Source organism: Rhinopithecus bieti, unplaced genomic scaffold, assembly GCF_001698545.2.
Source record: "Rhinopithecus bieti isolate Rb0 unplaced genomic scaffold, ASM169854v2 scaffold_2723, whole genome shotgun sequence".
NCBI lineage: Eukaryota > Metazoa > Chordata > Mammalia > Primates > Cercopithecidae > Rhinopithecus > Rhinopithecus bieti.
The window spans coordinates 1,277,977-1,297,580 of NW_016804119.1; the positions used below are offsets into that span (position 1 = coordinate 1,277,977).

Here is a 19,604-nt window from a genome sequence, read left to right on the forward strand (position 1 = left end):
TTTTTTTGTATTTAGTAGAGACAGGGTTTCACCATGTTGGTCAGGCTGGTCTCAAACTCCTGAACTCAGGTGATCCACCCGCCTCGGCTTCCCAAAGTGCTGGGATTATAGGCGTGCTCCACCGCACCCGGCTTCATATTCTATCATTCATGTTACCACAGGCAACAGCAATGTCAAACATCCTGCCACTACGTGATATAGTTTGCCTCTTCTCCAGTCCTCCATAGCAATTTCCTTGCTGCTCTACCAACTTCCACTCACAGTCATCTCTCTAGTTACCAGCTGGCAGTAAAGTCAGTGTCACATACTTTAGGGTTTTATTACAGCAACACTCCTCATCCAGGTACCAGTTTATGTTTCATTTACCTATTACTATGAAATAGACCACCTCCAAATCTTAGAGGTTTAAAACAACCACCACCATTTATTTGTTCATGATTCTGTAAAAGGTGGAGTTCACTGGGTCAGTTCATCTCTGATTTGTCTTACCTAGGAAGACCCAAATGAGGCTACAAGATCGAGAAGGGCCTTTCTCCAGTAGGGTAGTTGCTGGTTTTCAAGAAGTCAAAGTGGAAGCTGCCAGGCCTAGAACTAAAACAGTGTCACTTCCACTGCATTCCAGTAGAATGCCAGCATAAGTTGGTCAAAGCAAGTCACATAACCCAGATGCAAGGGAAAGTGAAATAGACTCCACCTCTTCATAAAGGGAATGACATGTGAGTAAGTGGGTGGAAGAAATTGTTGGCAACCATCTTTGCAGACACTCTACCATAATCCTTAAACTAGTAAGGAATAGAGCTGAGGCCAGAATATGTTTTTCTACTTTCAATCTACTCCCTTGTCCATTACATCATATTTCTCAGATACCACCGCTCCTTCAGTGAGATAAGGATGACCCCAGGCTTACCACATTGTATGATTTAGACACTTGTTAACATAATGCTATTATTTCCTTGAGCCTGTTATATGCAATCAATATACGCATATATTTCTGTTTGAAGACATGGCCAGAAGAGGAAAAGGATCTGGGAAACATAACTGGCAAACAGCAAATAATAATTCTATAAAGAAAGAACAGGCAAAGTAAAGGGAAAAAAATTATCAAAGAAATAACTGAAGAGAGGCCAAGCGTGGTGGCTCACGCCTGTAATCCCAGAATTTTGGGAGGTTGAGGCGGGTGGATCACCTGAGGTCAGGAGTTCGAGACCAGCCTGGCCAACATGGTGAAATCACTACAAATACAAAAAATCAGCTGGGTATAGTAGTGGGCACTTGTAATCCCAGCTACTTGGGAGGCTGAGGTAGGAGAATCGCTTGAACCTGGGAGGCGGAAGTTACAGCGAGTCAAGATTGCACCACCATTGCACTCCAGCCTGGGCAACAGAGCAAGACTCCGTCCTGGGGGGGAAAAAATAGGATTGGATATGTAAAGCTCTTATTTACATATGAATGGCAAATTATAAATATATCAGGATATATGACCAGGTGAAACCTTTGAAAGCCTCTGTTTTCTCATCTGTGATACTGAGGACTATTGTAAAGATTAAAGTCTGAGCGCGGAGGCTCACGACTGTAATCCCAGCACTTTGGGAGGCCGAGATGGGTGGATCACGAGATCAGGAGATCGAGACCATCCTGGCCAATATGGTGAAACTCTGTCTCTACTAAAAATACAAAAATTAGCCAGGTGTGGTGATGCTTGCCTGTAATCCCAGCTACTCAGGAGGCTGAGGCAGGAGAATTGCTTGAACCAGGGAATTGGAGGTTGCAGTGAGCCAAGATCACACCACAGCACTCCAGCCTGGTGACAGAGGGAGACTCTGTCTCAAAAAAAAAAAAGATTAAAAAATGTATAAAGAATGTCTGGTATACTGTAGGTGCTGAAAAAAGGCATAGTTATTTCACTGGCTTTTTTAGTCTTTGCAAGCAGCTAGCCTTGCTGAACTCATAGTAAGACCTCAAGAAATCCTTGTTGAATTCACGTGTCATGACCCAAACCACACAGAGTACTCTTGGTATGGACAAACCACAATGTCTATTTTGTTTGGAGGCATTTCCAGGGAAAAATCTGCAGTTAATTCAGTGTCTCTTTCTTAGCTGTAATAGACATTTTTGGCCTCAGTTCATTCTCTGTGAGACAGCCAGAATTCTCTTTCTGAGACATAATTCTGATTATATGACCCCTCTCCAGAAACTTCCCAGCAGGGCTCTGACCTACCTGGGCAGCCTCATTCGCCACATCTTCACTCTTCACCGCTCCATGTGCCACTGCTGGACAGGCCAGGCTCATTCATGTCTCTGTACCTTCCTCCATCCTGTTTTCCTGCTGGAATGCCCTTTCCTGCTTTCCTCGGTGGTGAACTTTGCCTCATCCATCAAGCCTCAGAGTAAATATTATTTTCTACTGCAGAGCAGAGGCTTTCCCAAGCCCTTCAGGCCGATTTGGCTACTTCTCTTGTCATTTTAAAAATAATCTCTCCTCTTGCAATTGTCACCTCACATTGTTATTTTTTTAATTTGTTGGTCTCAGCAACTAGGCAAGAGCTTCTTGAGGACAGGCATTTGGTTGTTTCCTCTTTGCACTGACATTATCTTACCCCGTACCTGTTACTATCAGATTTTTCTCCATAAACGCATTACCTTGCCTTTGTTCATACTTAAACTCACCTGGCAAAAATTAAAATATATAGTATTCGGTGTGGTGAAAATGGGCAAAATGGGAATTTTCATATATTATTGGTGGGAGGGAAGTTTGTCAATATCTATCAATATTTCCAATACTCATGCCCTCTGATGCAGCGATGTTGGTTCAAGAAAGCTATCTTGAAGAGAGAGCTCTACATGACCATAACAATATGTGTATAAGGACATTTATATCAGCATTTTAAGATTGAAACACTCTAAGTGTCCATCAATGAGGCTAAATTAAATTAATTTTAGAGTATCTGTTCAGTGGAATGAAACTGCTGAAAGGAATGGCGTAGATCAATATGTTCTGACATGAACGGATTTCCAAAATATAGTGCTAAATGAAAGAACGAGTAGAAAGTAAGTGTAAAACTGTATCTTGCTGGAATGCTAAGTTACAATACGATATATAAAACATCCTGAAAATGGATTTGGCTACAAATGCCCACTCTGTCCAGATCATTCCTATGTTAACCCTCTGGAATACTGGGATGCTTCCTGAGGTGTAAGTTTCTTATTCTTAACTCAGCACATTTTACTGCATTTATACATTGGCATGTCAGAGAATGAATATTTCAAACCCTATCAGCCTCTATTGTCTCTTCCAGCAGCATTTTTCCATCTAATTTTGTAGAAAATACAAATATTTAGCTGCTAAGTGTCTGTTATCAATAGAAAAAAAAAAACCCTAATTCTGCAATACAATATGTATTTCTTAGCCACAGAGTCTATTCAAAATAGGACAGTATTTTCATGAAATAAAGTACTTTGCGTGAATATGAAAACACAAAACAAAGCTGCATTTTGAATGTTTTATCTTTATTAAGTGTCTATCGAATGTATTTTGGGTGTTTTGAATTTTTTAACTTTGAAGACTGTATGTTGGTTAAAAAAATTCAAAGTTAAAAAAATTCAAAACACCAAAATACATTCGATAGACACTTAATAAAGATAAAAAACATTCAAAATGCAGCTATGTTTTTGTGTGTTTTCATATTCACTCGAAATATTTTATTTCATGAAAAATACTGTCCTAAACTACTCGGGAGGCTGAGGCAGGAGAATCGCTTGAACCCAGGAGGCGGAGGGTGTGGTGAGCCGAGATTACACCACTGCACTCCAGCCTGGGCAACAAGAGCGAAAAACTCCGTCTCAAAAAAAAAGTCGCCTTTTTTTCCGGCCCGGGCCCGGGACACTACAGTCGCTGAAATGTTGATGCCTAAGAAGAACCGGATTGCCATTCATGAACTCCTTTTTAAGGAGGGAGTCACAGTGGCCAAGAAGGATGTCCACATGCCTAGGCAGCCAAAACTGGCAGACAAGAACGTGCCCAACCTTCATGTCATGAAGGCCATGCAGTCTCTCAAGTCCCGAGGCTACGAGAAGGAACAGTTTGCCTGGAAACATTTCTACTGGTACCTTACCAATGAGGGTATCCACTCTCTTCATGATTACCTTCATCTACCCCTGGAGATTGTGCCTGCCACTCTACGCCGCAGCAGTCCAAAGACTGGCAGGCCTCAGCCTAAAGGTCTGGAGGGTAAGCGACCTGCGAGACTCAAGAGGTGAAGCCAACAGAGATACCTACAGGCGGATTGCTGTGCCTGCTGGTGCCCACAAGAAAGCCGAGGCTGGGACTAGGTCAGCAACCAAATTCCATTTTAGAGGCAGATTTGTTCGTGGACATGGTCAGCCACCTCAGTAAAATTGGAGAGGATTATTTTGCAATGAATAAACTTACAGTCAAAAAAAAAAAGTCTAACAGAATAATATGACTAAATTGATTCTATTTATGTTAATATTTATGTGTATTCACACATTTATGTGTGTATTCATATATGTCTGCATAGGTAGGTTCATGTAAACACATCTGTAAATATATGGAAGTATGTACACTACAGTGATATTGGTTAGCTTTGGGAAAAGTATTTGTTCAGGAGAGTGTTCACCTTTACTACATATGCTTGTTTGCATTATTTGATTTTTGTAAACAATACAGACACCTTCTACAGTTTTAAAAGAGTTGAAAAAAAAAAACCACACAAAACATATAACTAGTGAAAAGAAGGGCTGCCTTCTTACCCTTAAGTTTATGACACGGCCGGGTGCGGTGGCTCAAGCCTGTAAACCCAGCACTTTGGGAGGCCGAGACGGGCGGATCACGAGGTCAGGAGATCGAGACAATCCTGGTTAACACGGTGAAACCCCGTCTCTACTAAAAAAATACAAAAAACTAGCCGGGCAAAGTGACGGGCGCCTGTAGTCCCAGCTACTCGGGAGGCTGAGGCAGGAGAATGGCGTAAACCTGGGAGGCGGAGCTTGCAGTGAGCTGAGATCCGGCCACTGCACTCCAGCCTGGGCGACGGAGTGAGACTCCGTCTCAACAACAACAAAAAAAAGATTATGACAGCCCATGCCAGGTTTTGGGGAAAACTTGAATCTTTTTGATGGTATTTTTCATGTATATTTAAGAAAACGATAATTTAAAATCTATAAATAGAGGAAAAGCTGGACATCATATCACTCTCTGCTAACAAAGAAAACACTCAATATTGTAAAATCTCATGTGATTTTGTTTCTTCTACTTATAATCTATGAGAATACAACTTAGGCAGAGCCAATGCTTATATGTTTCATACAACGCATAAAGAAAAAAGCTTGCTAAGCAAATTAATATATTAAATAAGATAACTTGTAGCACGAAGTTTATGGGAAGGGTAGAGCACATTTCTTTATTCATATAATCTTTGTACTGTTTGTATTACATCCTTTATCTCTTGGTACTATGACTGTTTATGTTTCAGGTTGCACCATCGAACTAGGAGCTCCTGGTTCATCTTTGTAACCCCAGAGTGGGGCTCATAACATGGTCTCCTGACGTTGTTGGAGTGGTCTCTATTACTGGATATTCTGATAATCATCATAGAACACAGGAGGCATGAGCTGCGGTCCTGGCTCCTATATAACTTGGGTGTACTTGGACATGTCACTTAAGCTCTCTGGTCCTGTTCCTCACCTGGAAAACAAGGGTCTTTGACTAAAAAATTATCAAATTCTCTTTTAGCTCAAAAACTTGATCCTTAATATGCAAATGTAATAATTTAAGCAGATTAATCATATGCATGCACATGGATATTGCTAAACAGAGACAAGATTTATCTGTTCACTGAAAAGACCCAATAGGATTTCTAAATGGAAGTACTTTGAATAATAAAAGTATTAATAATAAAACCTCTTTACAAGTAGCTCAATAGATCATTTTACCAAATATGATTGGCCTTCTTTCTCTGAATTCCTTTTTTGTTCAAATTAAGAGGGGTATCCCTGTGGAATTGCATACATGCATATAAAGTTGTTGCTTTCATTCAGACTCTTTGGATTGTGGGACATCAGCATGTATTAAGCTTCTAGATTATTTAAACATGTAGTTGCAATTGGGAAATATCACTTTAAAGTAAAATAAAGCTGTGTCAAATATCATTAAGATAATTATAACAACAGGCAACTGTTAAATATCGGTATGTTGCAAAGGAACTTAGTTTTCTAATAAAGTGAACCTGTGATAACATACTTAGGTAGCTAAATATGGGTATATACACTAGGGACACGCTTACGCTATCACTAGCAATAGGCTGCAAATATTCCTCCTCACTCTTCAGGGGGTGTTGGCAAGCAGCAAGCAGAATGGAACCCAGTTTTGTAACCCAAGAGGCCAGAGCTGGTACAGGGATTCTTTGGGAGAACATGCTCAGAAGTTGGAGTAGAGCTAAGCTAGATACCAAGGGAGAAGCCAACAGCACTATGATCTGTTAAAAAGTCTGAAATACGGCCGGGCGCGGTGGCTCAAGCCTGTAATCCCAGCACTTTGGGAGGCCGAGGTGGGCGGATCACAAGGTCAGGAGGTCGAGACCATCCTGGCTAACACAGTGAAACCCCGTCTCCACTTAAAAAATACAAAAAATTAGCCGGGCGAGATGGCGGGCGCCTGTAGTCCCAGCTACTCAGGAGGCTGAGGCAGGAGAATGGCGTGGACCCGGGAGGCGGAGCTTGCAGTGAGCTGAGATCCGGCCACTGCACTCCAGCCTGGGCGACAGAGCGAGACTCCGTCTCAAAAAAAAAAAAAAAAAAAAAGTCTGAAATACAAGAGCAGAATTTAAACAGAGGAGGAAGCCAAGCTCTATGGCTGGAAGAACACAAATCCAAGTAGGAGGGAAGCAAGGAGGGAGGGGACAGGCTGCAGCTGGGGCTGGGGTGGCATCCACTGCCTCTGTGACCGTGATGCTGGGGGATTGGATGAGGTTGGAATGAATCGCTGGCATGGATACTAAATCATCTCTGCCATTTCTTCAAACAGTGCAAAAAAGAGAATAATAGGAAGGAAAAGGAGGAGGAAAGGAAGAAGACAGTGGAAGAGAACATTGTGAGGGAGGATAGTGTGACATTGTGATACAGAGAGAAGTGAAGGGACAGATTTATACCCCTGACTGCAGCATAATGACAATTTTTTTCACATCTAAATTTTAGTTTTTGCCTTCTGACCCTGTTAATATAAAAATACATACATAAATAAATCTTAGTTTCTTAGCATCTGGAGAACAGAATATTTTGGCCCAGATCATCTGTTAAGTTCCTTGCTAGCTCTTATATTTGTAAGACCCTACTGAAACAGTCTGAAATTCTGTAAGACTCAGTTAAAACAATCACTAAGATATTCATAAACCAACTTTATTACTCGGGTAGTATAATTTTAGTTCAACTACTTAATACTTTGGCATCTGGTTTCCCTGGGGTTGTTGGTAAGAAAGCCTGATTGCTTTCTAATAGGGTGGGTCTCAGAATTGTGTTAGAAGCAAAAGGCAAACAGATGGGTAAGCTGCTCTAATCAGCTCAAGCTGGAAAACAAACAAACAAAAAACCAAAAAAAAAAAACCTCTTTTCTCTTAAAATGAGAGGTTAGTCTTCCCCAAATTCCAATGCTCCACTCCCTGATTTGGAGATGAATCAGATGACTTCACTGGTCTTCCCCTTCTCTGATTTCTATGATTCATCAGCTAAAGCAACTAGTGTTGGGGAAAAGAACCCTTCTAGTATTCAGGTTATGTTGCATCTTAAAAGGAAGTAATCTAAGGGAAAATGTTAGAATTGTAAAATAATGAAGAAAGCAAACTTATAATACTCCTAACTCAGACATATTTTTAAAGAGGACTCGCTATTCTGGTAATTATCGATTACATGGACTTTGCTGTTTATCAATTGTTTTATAAATATTTTTCTATGAAATCAGTAAAAAAAAAAAAAAATGCATTGTACAGACAAAAACTAGTTTCAGGCTGGTTGTGGTGGCTCACGCCTGTCATCCCAACACTTTGGAAGGCTAAGGTGGGAGAACTGTTTGAGGCCAGGACAGAGTAAGACCCTGTCTCTAAGAAAAAAAAAAAAAAAAAAAGATAAAAAGAAATCTAATTGGTTTTGACCATCTGAAAAAGCTACCAGTATCTACCTGATTATAATAATCAAGGAACCCTCAAGATTCATTCACATTAACAAACACTGAGTATCCACTAAATGACAAGCCAGGCAGGACTACACAGCACATACATAACAGGAAGAAACATCGAACTCCTCCTTAAGGACTAGTGGAAGTTAATATGTAATGATAATTTGGCAAATGCATCAGATATGAAATCTAAGTGCTAGGAGAATACAATAAGAGAATGACTAATTCTGTCAAGGAACAGTTAACTATTAGAGAAAGGAAGTAAGCCATTCTATCTTTGCCATTGCATTCAAGTTGTTCATAGTTGAAGTCATTGCACAACCACGAAAGAGGAAATGTAACGTAAACCAGTGTATTCTCTATCAGCAGGAAGTGACAACGTAGAGAGGCGGGACTGTTTAGTTTTAAACAAACCATCCAGCACAAAAACAGGTAAAGAGTCACGAGAGAAGGTATGTCTTTGTTTAATGCCACCATTTTGAAGATAGTTTTGGAAACACTCTGCTTAAGTATTTCCCTCAAAGCTGAAGGCAAATTCTGGTCACTTGAGAGGAGTTTTGAGGAAGAGCTAGCAGTGATTATGGGCCAGAGCTGGTGTTTAAGAGGGAAAAAGATAGTAGCAGAAGAGGATACTGATTTGATCAGGTCCTCTTTTGATAACATTGTTCAGTGAACTCAAACAGATTCATTTTCTGGTTGTAAAAATATTTGAGCATTCTGATATGAGGGCTGAAGTGGATATCTATCAGTCCAATCAAGCTTTTAGACTTCCTGAAACACTCAATATTCAAAATCGTGTAATACTATTTAAAAGTAATAATTTGGTGAGGGTAAAAATGTTTAAAAATATAGTGAACTGAAATGGAATATTCAATGATAACATGAATAATGAACTTATACAGCAAAAAAGACTTTAAAAATCCAGTATTCCCACGAGCAAGGGAATAGCTAAGTGTGATGTCGTTTCCATTAGCCCTATGTAAGTCTCCAAAGAAATAGGTTAACATCTGCCATCCCCTTCGTCTTCCAGAACCTGTGGTATTCTTGTGGGCATTCTGGATACCTGGAACAAGCTTAGACACGAACCCAGACAACGAAAGAGTTAAGAAGGTACAGAGTTAGTGGATGCAGGGTTGGACCTGAGAAATCCGCCACCCACCGAAGTCAGTCGTCAAAGATGTTGACCCCTCTCCTAGGGCTGCAGTTACTCTTCCTTCACAAACAGAAATCATATCTTGGAATAGTTAACATTGCTTCTGTTAGTCTACTAATATGCATTATATATATTATAAAATTATCTGCCCTGTTTTGTTAAAAAAAATACATGAAGCCTTTATACCATTAATATCTAACGGAAAAGGAATGGCAGAGAGGTAGGGGAGATGGCCTCGGACCCACTTGGGCTAACAGTACAGATCTCCATGTTACCATTTTATTTTAACTTTTTTTTTTTGGTTTTTGGTGTTTTGGGGTTTTTGAGATGGAGTCTCACTCTGTTGCCCAGGTTGGAGTGTAGTGGCCTGATCTCAGCTCACTGAAACCTCCGCCTCCTAGGTTCAAATGATTCTCCTACCTCAGCCTCCCAAAGTTGCTGGGATTACAAGTGCCCACCACCATGCTTAGCTAATTTTTGTATTTTAGTAGTGATGAGGTTTCACCATGTTGGCTATGACTGGTCTCAAAGTCCTAACCTTAAGCGATACACCTGCCTCGGACTCCCAAAGTGTTGGGATAACAGGTGTGAGCCACTGCACTAGGTTTGTTTTAACTGTTTAAGTTCAATTTTCTCTTTCAAGACTGCAGCATCTTTTTTTTTCTTTTCTTTTCTTTTTTTAAGACAGAGTTTCGCTCTTGTTGCCCAGATTGGAGTACAATGGCGTGATCTCAGCTCACCACAACCTCCGCTTCCTGGATTCAAGCGATTCTCCTGCCTCAGCCTCCCAAGCAGCTGGAATTACAGACGCCCACCACCACGCCAAACTAATTTTGTATTTTTAGTAGAGATGGGTTTTCTCCATGTTGGTCAGGGTGGTCTCGAACTCCCAACCTCAGGTGATCTGCCCGCCTCAACCTCCCAAAGTGCTGGGATTGCAGGTGTGAGCCACCAAGCCTGGCCATTTTTTTTTTTTTTTTTTTGAGACAGAGTCGCGCTCTGTCGCCCAGGCTGGAGTGCAGTGGCACCACGTCAGCTCACTGCAACCTCTGTCTCCCGGGTTCAAGCAATTCTCCTGCCTCAGCCTCCTGAGTAAGTGGAATTACAGGCACGTGCCACCATGCCCAGCTAATTTTTTGTAGAGATGGGGTTTCACCATCTCTACAGGCTGATCTCGAACTTTTGGCTTCAAGCGATCCTCCTGCCTTAGTCTCCCAACATGTTGGGATTATAGGCATGAGCCACTCTTGGCTAGAGCCGCTCCTGGCTAGAGCCACTGTGCCTGGTTTGACTTTTAAAAGGTTAGGAGAAACACCAGCTAGGTAAAAAGTAGCATTTAAAGAGTTAACCGGCCAGGCGTGGTGGCTCATGCCTGTAATCCCAGCGCTTTGGGAGGGCTAGGTGGGCAGATCACGAGGTCAGGAGATTGAGACTATCCTGGCTAACACGGTGAAACCCCGTCTCTACTAAAAAAATACAAAGAAATTAGCCAGTCACGGTGGCATTCGCCTGTAGTCCCAGCTACTTGGGAGGCTGAGGCAGGAGAATGGCGTGAACCCGGGAGGCAGAGCTTGCAGTGAGCCAAGATCGTACCACTGCACTCCAGCCTGGGTGACAGAGCAAGACTCCATCTCAAAAACAAACAAAAAAAGGGTTAACCATTATTTTTTAAGTGACTTTCTTGGAAGGTTACCAAACTTTTTTCCACATTCAAGGTTCACTTCCAGATGACATAATTCAAAAGTAATTCTCCAAAGAAAAATTTTGAAAGGAACCCCTATCCCATTTAGCTTTGGAGCCTAGAAGAAGGAGAAGCACCTGCCCCACTGTGTGTGAGGGTCTGTAGTTCTTACTCCCTTATTACTTATTTGTTCGACTCCAGTAGATTTAAAATCTGCACCTTCCATCTCCTTGGCTTGGCTGCATTCTCGCCATATGGCAGGCATATTTAGTACACAGAAACAAGAGTGAACAGCTTGCCAACTAGGACTGATCACTGTAAGCTTAGGGGTGTTTTTGTTTTTGTGTTTTGGAGACAGTGTCTTACGCTGTCACCCAGACTGGAGTGCAGTGGTGCAGTCATGGCTCACTACAGACTCGATATCCTGGGCTCAAGTGATCCTCCCACAACAGCCTCCTGATTAGCCAGGATGACAGGCATGTACCACCATACCCGGCTAACTTTTTAAAATTTTTTGCAGAGACGAGGTCTTTTCATGTTGTCTAGGCTGTTCTCGAATTCCTAGGGTCAAGCAATTCTCCTGTCTTGGTGTCCCAAAGTGCTGGGATTACAGGTGTGAGCCATCGCACCTGGCCAGCCTTAGGTTTAGATTGAAAAACAGTGTCTCCCAACCTCCATGTCCTCAGCCTTCTCTAGTTTCCATCCTGCCCCCTCAATCTATCCCTATCTATTGCAGTCATACTTTCCGTTCTAAAAGTTTAAACATGTTGCTTATCCCAACTCCCATCCCCCATTAAAAAACTTTTGATTATTCCCCATCTCAAGATAACATCCACAGTCTCTTTTTTTTGAGATGGAGTCTCACTCTGTCCCCCAGGCTGGAGGGTAGTGGCACGACCTCGGCTTACTGCAACCTCTGCCTCCCAGGTTCAACTGATTCTCCTGCCTCAGCCTCCTGAGTAGTTGAGATTACAGGCGTGTGCCACTACAATACTTCACATTTATACAGTGGCTTGCATTTTTAAAAGAACTTTTATGTTCATTATTTATTAGATGGGTACTACAGCCAGTAGGATATGCTAGAAAGGCATTAATATCCAGGTTTTGTTTTGTTTTGTTTTGTTTTTGAGATGGTGTCTTGCTCTGTCGCCCAGGCTGGAGTGCAGTGGCGTGATCTCGGCTCACTGCAAGCTCCACCTCTCGGGTTCACGCCATTCTCCTGCCTCAGCCTCCCAGCAGCTGGGACTACAGGCGCCTGCCACCACGCCCAGCTACTTTTTTTATATTTTTAGTGGAGACGGGTTTTCACCGTGTTAGCCAGAATTATCTCCATCTCCTGACCTCGTGATCCGCCTGCCTCGGCCTCCCAAAGTGCTGGGATTACAGGCATGAACCACTGCGCCCGGCCAGTATCCAGGTTTTACAGATGAAAATACCAAGAGTTGAAGAGGGACGAGATAGGGCCTTAGCAAATGGCGGAGTTGAGACTCTGTTTCAATACTCTTTCCCCTTTCCTTTCGCAACTGCTTCTTCCAACAAACTCAAACTCTGGGTTGGCTACTTCTAAGACTCAACCTCTCATACTTTTCTTCCTCTGAAAGTTGCAGCTGACAGTCTTAACATTCTGAAGACTTTCTCACTGCTGCATGTAAATTAACTCTAGCACTGGGCTCCTGGGAGGCAGAAGATTTGGCTGACAGCCTTGTATGCAAAATGACTTTTAGGCCTTAGGCACTTAGTCAGTTAGTTACAGAGTCCTGCTCCTTAAGAGTAAAAGTTTTCGGACACTAGAGTGTAATATCAAAAAAGGCAAACCGTGTTAGGAACGGACCTACCACTTTATTAGCCTCCCAGAATGCACACATAGACAGAGATATGCAAGCCTACTGCATCGTGACTTCACACGTCCCCCAACCCCCTTTCTGAACTCAGAAGAAACTCATTGTGCAATTCTAAGAGACTGCAGATTGGTGCTGGACAGAAACTATTTCCAGCTGCCCATTGTGGCACTTGGGAGTTATCATTTGCATCACTTTTGATGGGGCGGAGGGGAGACATTATACTTGCAGAAAGTATTCAATTATTTATTTTTCACAATAGTAAAACTATTGTTTGGGTATTGTTGGGACCCATAACTAGATATTAGTTAAAAACAAGACACCAATTCCCTAAAATACAGACCAGACATAAAATACATTCTATTTCTTAGTTGTATAGAAACGTTAACTCTCTCATTCAACTAAACAGATGGATCTTAATCACTTGATCATTTATTCTGGATCCTTTTCTGACTTTCGGTTGAAAACTTCAGGGACAAATGTAAATATTGTCTCATAAAGGATTATGTCATCAGTGGTCAGTGAGACCGTTCCCAGACATGATATTCTCATTACTTATTTGGAGCTCCATCTAAAAGGTTAAACCAAAGAAGCTTCAATTTTTTTTATTTATTATTTTTTTTTTGCAGTTTCAGTGGTTTAAATTGGACAGATGTCTGCTGACAGACCAGTTTGCAAAACTGCATATGACTCACGTTTTCTTGGCCTTGGAGAACATTATCTATGGATGGTGAGGCGTAGGAAAGAGTGGGCATATTTTCAGCACACCGGTGATTGGGCACAGGTCTCTCCCTGTGAGGAGAGATAAGGTTTTTGTTGTTATTGTTGCTCTAGGAAGAACAGACTACATACTCAGGTGGAGACAAGTTTTCGCTGAAAGATAGAATGGTTTTGTTTGTTTTTTGAGACTGATTGATGGCCAGGTTAGAGTACAGTAGCGCGATCACAGCTCACTGCAGCCTTGACCTCCCTGGCTCAAGCAATCCTCCCACCTCAGCCTTCCCAAAGCTGAGACTACAGGCATGTGCCACCATGTCCAGCTAACTTTTTAATTTTTATTTTTGTAGAGACAGTGTCTCACTGTGTTGCCCTGACTGTCCTCAAACTCCTGGGCTCAAGAGATTCTCCTGCCTCGGCCTCCCAAAGTGTTGAGATTATAGGCATGAGCCATGCTTGGCAAGATATAATATTTTTCAGAGGTTTCTTTTTTTTTTTTTTTTTTTTTTGAGATAGAGTCTCGCTCTGTTGCCAGGATGGAGTACGGTGGCACAAGCCCGGCTCACTTCAACCTCCGCCTCCTGGGTTCAAGCGATTCTCCTGCCTCAGCCTCCTGAATAGCTGAGATTACAGGCACGTACCACCACACCTGGCTAATTTTTGTATTTTTAGTAGAGATGAGGTTTCACCATGTTGGCCAGGATGGTCTCGATCTCTTGACCTTGTGATCCACCTGCCTTGGCCTCCCAAAGTGCTGGGATTACAGGTGTGAGCCACTGGGCCTAGCCAGAGGTTTCAAGATGTGATATATTCCAAATTGTTTCATCTAACCTGAATTTTTACTTCTTTTATTGTCTTTAAATGCAATAGAGTAGTATTAAATGAGTTAGTTTGGATACATTGTAAGAATGTATCCAAAATACGGAGATGTAGTCTTTAAGGGAAATATACCTATACACTGATACAATACAAAGATACAAATGAAAGGTACAATAGTAACTGGTGTGGCTTTTGATAAACACGTTTCTTTGATTTGTTTAATTTCTTTCCTTGTGCAAAGCTAACCATAGCATTGTCCTTGTGACTGGGGAGGTCTAAAATTGAGGTGGGGACAACCTCGCTACATGTTGGTTTTGGGGGAACACTTAGGTAACAGCACAATTTAATACATCTTGATTGAGCTTCCAGGGTTTTCCTAGCCATATGTTCAGTCTTAGGTCAGGTACACAGTTGTAGAAAGAAACAAGCGTTCCCTGTGAGGAGCTTACAGTCTGTTTAGGTATACACGCAAAATGCATAGAGAATAATGTGAGATACATTTCATAGTCAGAATGTGTGATATTTTAATAAGTACAGTAGGAATTTGGAGACTTTTGGGGGATTGCATTGTGAGAGCGATTTCATGCCCTAGAGGTGAAAAACAGGAATCCTTGATTTTGCCCCTATTGCAACACTTTTGTCTTTATGCCACTCTGAACCATTTGTTAGAGGACAACTCTCTCATCCTTTATTAGTTAGGATGTTTCTGTTCACAAGTAACAAAAAGCCTACTCAAACTGAGCAAATAATAAAAGAGGTATATTGGCTAAAAGTCCAGGTGTAGGGTGAGCTTTATGTATGGCTCCATCAGGACTCAGACTCTGATTCCCTGTGTAAATTTCTTGCTTCTTCCTTCAGAGTACAGATCTCATCTTCAGGGTGGCATCCATCCTTTTTATTATATGGTGAGTGGCAGCACCCGCACTATGGTGCATTTTCATTCACACCCAGAGAGAGAGTGCTTCATCTCACAAACATCTAATGAGTACTGAGATTTGTGCTGATTGGACACAAACCTTAAATCATTCCCTAGGTTGAAGACATTTACCATGTACTGACTGGTTTAGATCTGGGTTACTATACAAATCAGAAAAGTAGGGGAGATTAGACCTATTGGGGTTCACTCCTGGAGCTGAAAGTAGGGTCAATTTCATCTAAATTTCATGGTAGCTACATGACAGGGGAAGGAATAATGAAATAAATGGGCCTTTCGTTGGAGTGGTGGTGAGGGAGTGGGAGATTCTCTCCAAGTTGTACCTTTACACCTAGAATCTTGATCTTATTCTCCATCTCCTTTCCCCCAGGGCTCCCAGTTGGTTCCCCATCAATTATTATTCTTTCAATTTGTACCTCTGTATTGCAGCAACAGGTACACTTCCTTTAATCTGCAAACATAAGCAAGTTCTCATCATTCTGAAAACAAAACTCCCTCTCCTGGATTTTCCTGCAGGTTATTGTCCTGCTTTCATTCTTCTGTTCAACAGACTTCTCAACATGGCTTTTCCTCCACACCTTTCCTTGTCTCTCATTCAATTCTCAGCCTGCAGTGACTGCTTCTCTCACACCACGGAATGTTCTGGTCAGTGTTGAATCCAACAGCCTTCTTTCCTTAGTCTTCATCCTCCTTAACCTCCTTATAGTACCTGACATTGTGGACAACACCATTTTTTAAAACTTTTCAATCTAATGTAATCTTGAGTTTATATAATTGTTGCAGAAATATCATATATAGCTCCTATATGCCTTTCATCAAGATTCCTGTGAACAGTTCACTGCCCCAATCCTCCAATTGGAGAATAAGCTAGAAATAATGCCCCATTACCAATTTATACTTTGGTTTTTATTTCCTAAGTATGGGACGTGCACTGATATAACCACATCTTAATCAGGAAATTAACACTAATACATCACTACCAAATAATCCGTAAATGCCCTTCAAGTTTTGCCAGTCGTTCCAATCACGTCCTTTATTGGACCAGGATCCAAACCAGGATCATGAGTCACATTCAGTTGGTTTTCTGTAATCTGCAGTAGTGCTACAGTGTGAAACAAGGGGAATTTTTGCAGATTACTCACCATTTACTTTATAGACTGTCACTCAGTTTAGATGTCTCTGATATTTCCTCATGATTTATGTATATCTGGAAGGAGGATACCACAGAAGTGATGCTGTGCTCTTCTTGGTGCGTGTCAGGAAACACTGCTGATTTGTTTCATTACTGGTGATATTAATTTGTATCGCTTGATTAAGATAGTTTCAGCCAGGTTTCTTTCTGGCATTAATTAACAGGTATTTTATACATGTTAAATAAGTAATTTGTGGGGAGATTCTTTAAGGCTATGTAGCTGTTCCTATTTATCATCAAATTTTCACTCACCACATTTAGCATCCATTGATGATTCCTAAGTAATTATTACTCTAATGATTTCAAATTGGTGATTTTTCTAATTCCATCATTCCATTTATTGGTTGGCATTCTATCATAGAACAGAATGTTTCCTTCTTCCCTATTTATTCATTTGTATCAGTATGGGATCATAGATTCTTATTTCACTCAAAGGATTACATTGTTGCTATCATCATTTGATGCTCAAATTTTCCTGAATCTGGGAACTCCTTTAAGCTAGAGTCAATGCATTTCTGATATGGCCCCTCGTTTTTTGAGCACTTTCTTTTATTCTTTTATTTATTTATTATTTATTTATATTTATTTATTTGAGGCGGAGTCTCACTCTGTTACCCAGGCTGGAGTGCAGTGGCGCGATCTCGGTTCAATACAACTTCCGCCTCCCGGGTTAAAGGGATTCTCATGCTTCAGCTTCCCAAGTAGCTGGGATTACAGGCACTTGCTACCACACCTGGCTAATTTTTGTATTTTTAGTAGAGTTGGGGTTTCACCATGTTGGTTAGGCTGTTTTTTTTGTTTAAAGGCAGGGTCTCACTCTTGCCCAGGCTAGGGTGTAGTGGCGTGATCACAGCTCACTGCAGACTTAACCTCTTGGGCTCAAGGAATTCTCTCACCTCAGCCTCCCAAGTAACTGGGACCATAGTCACATGCCACCAAGCCCAGTGAATACTTTCTTTCTGATGCAACATGATGTTCCAGATTCATCTTCCATTGATCCTGATCCAGACTTATAATCAGTAATTTCTTCAAGGAGCACTAGTTTCTTTTAATGAAGAACGGGATATGGAAACCAAGATCTGGGTGTTACATGTGCCATTGCTACTAGATTGTCAGTGCATCTAGACCCTCTCAGCAGAATAAGGAAATACGGGATGGGCACAGTAACTCATGCCTGTAATCCCAGCACTTTGGGAGGCCAAGGCTGGCGGATCACCTGAGATTGGGAGGTCACGACCAGCCTGACCAACACAGAGAAACTCCGTCTCTATTAAAAAAAAAAAAAAAAAAAAAAAAAAAATGGGGGGGGGGGCCGCCGCCTTAACATACTCCGGGGGGGGGGGGGGGGGGTGGGCGGAAATTTCCCCTTTCCCCCCCGCCGGGGCCAAAAAAGGAAAATTTTTTTCCAAAAAAAAAAAAAAAAAGAAAAAAGAAAAAAAAAGAGAAAATAAAGAAAAAGGAAAAGGAAATATATATATGCATATGTACCCACACAGCTGTAACTGTTTCTTCATCTCTCTCACTGTGTATATTAAATACCATGAATTCACTGATACTTCCAATTCCAATTGAATATCACAGGGTTTATTCTTGCCTTCCTCTTTCCCATTATCTCTCTCTCTCTTTTTTTTTTTTTTTTTGGAGATGGATTCTCATTCTGTCTGCCAGGTTGCAGCGCAATGGCCAAACTCACCACAACCTCTGCCTCTCAGGTTCAAGTGATTCTACTGCCTCAGACTCCTGAGTAGCTGGGATTACAGGCACACACCACCACCATGCCCAGTTAATTTTTATATTTTTAGTAGAGGCGTTAGCCAGGCTGGTCTCAAACTCCTGACCTCAGGTGATCCACCCACCTCGGCCTCCCAAAGTGTTGGGATTACAGGCGTGAGCCACTGCGCCCAGCCCCCATTATTTGCAAGGATTTTTTTTTTTTTTTGAGACGGAGTTTTGCTCGTTTCCTAGGCTGGAGTGCAGTGGCTCAATCTCAGCTCACTGCAACCTCCGCCTCCCGGGTACAAGCGATTCTCTTTCCATGCCCCACTAATTTTGTATTTTTAGTAGAGACGGGTTTCTCCATGTTTTTCAGGCTGGTCTTGAACTCTTGACTTCAGGTGATCCAGCCGCCTCGGGCTCCCAAAGTGCTGGGATTACAGGCATGAGTCACCGCACCTGGCCTGGCAATGTATAACGAACCTGATATGTAACCTAAGTTCAGACCGTTGGCCTTAACAAAGGGGAAGAGGAGTGTCTTAGTCTATTTTGTGCTCCTATAACAGAATACCACAGACAGGGTGATTTATAAAGAACAGAAATTTAATTCTCACCGTTCCAAAGCCCAGGAAGTACAAGATCCAGGGACTTGCATCTAGTATGTGCCTTACTGTGTCCTTACATGGTGGAAGTCAGAATGGCAAGAGCGGATGAATGTTGAATCCTCACATGACAGTAGATCAGAAGAGGGTGAACCCACCCCCATACATCCTTTTTCATACTGGCCTAATCCATTCATGACCTAGCCGCCTTCCCAAAGGCCACACCTCCCAACGCTGTTGCATTAGAGATTAAGTTTCCAACACATGAATTCTGAAAGGGAATACATTAAAACCATAGCAAGGAGAAAATAAAAAAAGGCCAGGTTGGTCTCAGACACGCAAGCCCTACCTTTCCTGGTGTCACAGCACAAAGATAAGCCCTCAACATAACATGCCTATCTATTCCTCTCCTCTAAGTTGCACACCCACATTTTCAGTGTTCTATAGGACATGCCATTAATTGTTCTGCTGACATTTGGTTGAAAACATAATTTATCTTTTCACCCCATCCCTATTCTAATATTTTCATTTAAGTCAGTGGCAACACTTAGCAAAAACCTCAGTTGTCTTTGAAACATCTTACTGCATAATTCTATACATACAGCTAGGCGCGGTGGCTCACGCCTGTAATCCCAGCACTTTGGGAGGCCGAGGCGGGCGGATCATGACGTCAAGAAATTGAGACCATCCTGGCTAACACAGTGAAACCCCATCTCTACTAAAAATACAAAAAATTAGCCGGTCATAGTGGCGGGTGTCTGTAGTCCCAG

At 41.8% G+C, this 19,604-nt stretch overlaps 1 protein-coding gene and 1 pseudogene across 1 annotated transcript in view; one reads left to right on the forward strand and one right to left on the reverse strand.

Moving 5' to 3' along the window:
- Positions 1–2,317, reverse strand: part of ANXA2 (annexin A2) — a 61,359-nt gene extending 59,042 nt beyond the window's left edge. The window contains exon 1 of the mRNA XM_017864509.1: positions 2,219–2,317. The gene's annotated coding sequence lies outside the window, so the exon portion shown is untranslated. The remainder of the gene's footprint in view (positions 1–2,218) is intronic.
- Positions 2,318–3,897: 1,580 nt separating this feature from the next.
- Positions 3,898–4,393, forward strand: LOC108523646 (40S ribosomal protein S10 pseudogene; annotated as a pseudogene).
- The last annotated feature ends 15,211 nt before the right edge of the window (positions 4,394–19,604 follow it).